Source organism: Gossypium hirsutum, chromosome A09 (genome assembly GCF_007990345.1).
Source record: "Gossypium hirsutum isolate 1008001.06 chromosome A09, Gossypium_hirsutum_v2.1, whole genome shotgun sequence".
Classification (NCBI taxonomy): Eukaryota; Viridiplantae; Streptophyta; class Magnoliopsida; order Malvales; family Malvaceae; genus Gossypium; species Gossypium hirsutum.
The window spans coordinates 41,649,688-41,653,743 of NC_053432.1; the positions used below are offsets into that span (position 1 = coordinate 41,649,688).

Here is a 4,056-nt window from a genome sequence, read left to right on the forward strand (position 1 = left end):
CAATGGGTTTATCGTCAACATCAATCAATCGGGGTTCTAGAATTCTACCACTTCGCAATGCCACTGCCTTGATATGTTCTTTACCTAAATTTCTTGGATTTTTAGTATCATTCGGCAAGGTTCCTTGCGGTCTATTATGAAACTCCTTAGCTATCTGACCCATTTGGTTTTCCAAAATTTTTAATATTGCTGCTTGGCTTTGGATCAAAGCATCATTCTTTGCCATGTACGTTTTAACAAGTTCTCCAAGCTGTTTGATGCCTCAGCTTGAGGTGGTCTTGGAACTTGCTGATTAAACCCTTGAGATTGGTTAGGTCTATGTTGCAATAAGTTGTTGTTCAGTCTATTTCCTTGGTTGCTTCAAGAAAAGTTAGGATGATTACGCCATGAAGGATTGTAGAAGTTGGACTAGGGTCCTTATCCACTCATATTTTGATGTTGGTTCCCCATATAGTACATTGACTCAGGATTTGATGGACAATTCTCAAAAGAATGACCTTTCCCATAGTACGCACAGGAAACTACTTCAAATGGACTTGGTGGCTAAGCTGCAAAATTATTATCACTATAAGCGGTAAACTATTGTAACATAGAGAAAATAGACAAACCTTGAGTTGATAACGAAGTGAGGGCGTCAACTTCATGAACTCCGGCTACATGTCTTCCTGAAGTTGTTTGATTTGTTGGCCATTGATAGTTATTACTCATGATCCTCTCAATGATCTCATAAGCCTCATTATAAGTCTTAGACAAAATTGCACCATTCGCAGAAGCATCTACCATCAATCTTGTATGTACATTGATTCATTATAGAATGTCTCCAACTGGATACAATGAGGAATCCCATGATGAGGACACTTACGAAGTAACTCCTTGAATCGCTCCCAAGCCTTATATAAAGACTCATCATTCAATTGTTGGAAAGTTGTGATCTTGTTCCTCAACTTAACATCTTTGCTAGGTAGGAAATACTTAACCAAAAATCTCTCTGCTAATTCTTGCCATGTAGATATGGAACATGGTGGCAATGAATTGAGCCATGCTCATGCTTGATCTCGCAATGAGTATGAAAACAACTTCAACCTTAATGCATCTTTAGTATCATCGACTATCTTGAATGAATCACTCACCTCAATAAACAATCGAAGTAGGAGATGAGGATCTTCCGTGGGCATACCACTAAATTGACCCGCCGTTTGGAGCATTCGAAACATCATTGGTTTCAATTTAAATTGGGTTGCCTCAATATCTAGCCTTCTAATTCCTGGAATTAACTCACTGAAAAGTGGTACAACATATTGTCTGATGCATCATCCCTATCATCGGCAATGGGGATGGGATTTCACACACGATCGACTTCATTACCTTGGTCTTGATTCTGATTCCCAAGGCCATATTGATTTGTCTTTGAGTTGTTCATTCACGTCTTTTTTGTCTAAAAGTTAGCTTAATTTCAGTGTCTACAGGGAGTAAATTGATAATCCGATCTATGCTCACAAACACCTGAGAAGAAAATGACAAAATTAAAAAGAATAAGTTAGTAATGTTAGAAATAAACCAAATTGGAAGTAAATAATTTCACAAAAAAAATGACTATGGCAACAATTAACAATCCCCTGCAACGGTGCCAAAAACTTGTAACGCGTAGGTTTGTGCAAGTGTACATAGTCATTATCAAGTAATAAGTAAGTATCGAGTTATTGTCTCCACATGGATTGTATTTGTGTTAAATCACTTAATTGTAAAATGATACTAACAACTTGGTAAATAAAAACACAATATGGTTGAGAAGTGATGATTAAAATTAAATATATTAAACTAAATGCAATGATCCCTAATGTAAATTATCCTAAGTATGCAAACTATATGAATGAAATAGATTTTAGCAAAATTAAACACAATTTGCAACAATTATAACATAAATAAACTAGGACAATTACTTGAATTAAACTCAATTTATTATTAACATGCTTAATAACATTCGGAAAAACATTCCATGGTAACTCGATCTTTCATGAGTTTGGAAACCACATTAGGTCCTTCGAAATCCTTTACTTAGTAAATACACATTTTACTGATCCTTATTTACTAAGGGTTCTTAGCATTCGTGTGAGGTAATAAGGACGTGTTATGTTCGAAACAGTTTAATCACACAAATCTAAAAACTATACAGATAACAGAGCTTGGTTAGAGTTGCTATGCAACCTGCAATTTAATCAGGTTAGGATCTAAATTGAGCATGCACGTTTCAATTATGTGTCCACTAGTTGTTGTCTGGTTAGGATCACTCAGCTAATTCAGGTGCATTTCAATCACGTATGAACAAAATATAGACTTGATTTTAAATGAAAACATGATCAATAGAGGCACAAACATTATAAGCATGATTCAAATAAATATTATTTAATCAAAGAAATCATCCTAGCTTAAATAAAATTAAGCTAACATTGTTGTAAACAAGAACAAAGAACACATAGAAAACATTTTTAGATTAAATTAAAGAAAAGAAAGATTAAACCTAAATCAGAGTGGTTGTCACCCAAGACTATGACCGACGAGGCTCCTTCACTCCTTTGTTTTTCTCCTTTGCTGATGGCTCTCCAAAGGTGGCCGACCAAGGGCTCTTTAAGAGGCTTAATTGCAGACTTAGTCACATGTAAATCTTCGGGCAAATCTCTAATTTCTTCAACAATGAAAGGACCTTGTGTAATTAAACCAAAAAGTGGTTTAAATGGACAACCATTTGTAGCCAAATTTGGGTTGACTTAGTCTTCAATTTGGACGGTTTTTGTAATCCAACAAAGCTATCAGACCTGTCCAAAATAAATCCATAAGTTAAAGGACCAAAGAATAAAATTATCCAATTTAAATAATTAATTACAACCCAAATTATTAATGAAATATTTAAAATTATTTATTAAATATAATTTTATATTTATTATTTAATTTAATCATGCATGGCCCATTTTATGTCTTAAAAACATAATATGTTCAAATCAATATAAAATAAGCCATTTTATGCATGAAAACTATATAATAAAGTATAAAATAACATTTTAATAATTTCTATGTCCTAATTTCATATTTTCACATATTTTATTAATTTATTAAACAATTACTTAGTTTTAACAACGAATTTAAGTAAAAAGGTGATAAGTTACATAGGAAAATTCCTATTTATTTTTCAGTTTACACCCATGTCCATATTCAGAAAGTTGGGGATATGTGAAGTTAGACTTACTACGGTTACACTTCAATTAGCAGATCGATCTTTAGCACATCCAGAAGAAAAAATCGAAGAAGTATTGGTACGTGTAGACAAATTTATTTTTCCTGCTAACTTTGTTATTCTAGACTTTGAAATAGATAAAGAGGTGTCAATCATCCTAGGAATGCCTTTCCTAGCAACTGGAAGGACCCTTATTGATGTCTAGAAGGTTGAGCTTACTATGTGTGTTCAGGACGATCAGGTAACATTTAATGTTTTTAAGACTATGCGATTTCCTGACACACTTGATGGTTGTTCTGCGTTGTCTGATTTAGAGGAATTAATCATGGAAAAGGAACTCAACTATGTTGAGTACCCATTGGAGCAAATTTTGACATCAGACAATACTTAGCTTTCCCAGAAGCTAATGAAAGGGGATTTAATTTGCAATCCCTCTTTGAGTCTTTTGAGTTAGAGAATAGGGATTATGCCCAACCAAAAGCGTCAATTGAAGAGCCACCTAAATTAAAACTGAAGGTACTTCCCTCACATTTAAAATAAGTGTATTTTGGTAACACTTCTACTTTTCCTGTGATTGTTTCAGCAGAATTAACCGAAGAGTAAGAAGAGAAACTAATCTTCGTGTTGAAATAATTCAAGAAAGCATCAGATAGACCATAGCTGATATTTGTAGCATTGGCCCGTTTGTATACATACATAATATCATCCTAAAAGACGGTGAGAAAGGGACGATTGATGGACACTGAAGACTAAACCCCATTATGAAGGACGTGGTAAAGAAAGAAATCATTAAATGGTTAGATGCAGGTATAATTTACCCCATCTCA

At 34.0% G+C, this 4,056-nt stretch overlaps 1 non-coding gene across 1 annotated transcript; it reads left to right on the forward strand.

Moving 5' to 3' along the window:
- The first annotated feature begins 840 nt into the window (after positions 1-840).
- On the forward strand, positions 841-947 carry LOC121207266 (small nucleolar RNA R71). Its single transcript, XR_005902357.1, has one exon. It is a non-coding gene; the product is annotated as a small nucleolar RNA R71 (small nucleolar RNA).
- The last annotated feature ends 3,109 nt before the right edge of the window (positions 948-4,056 follow it).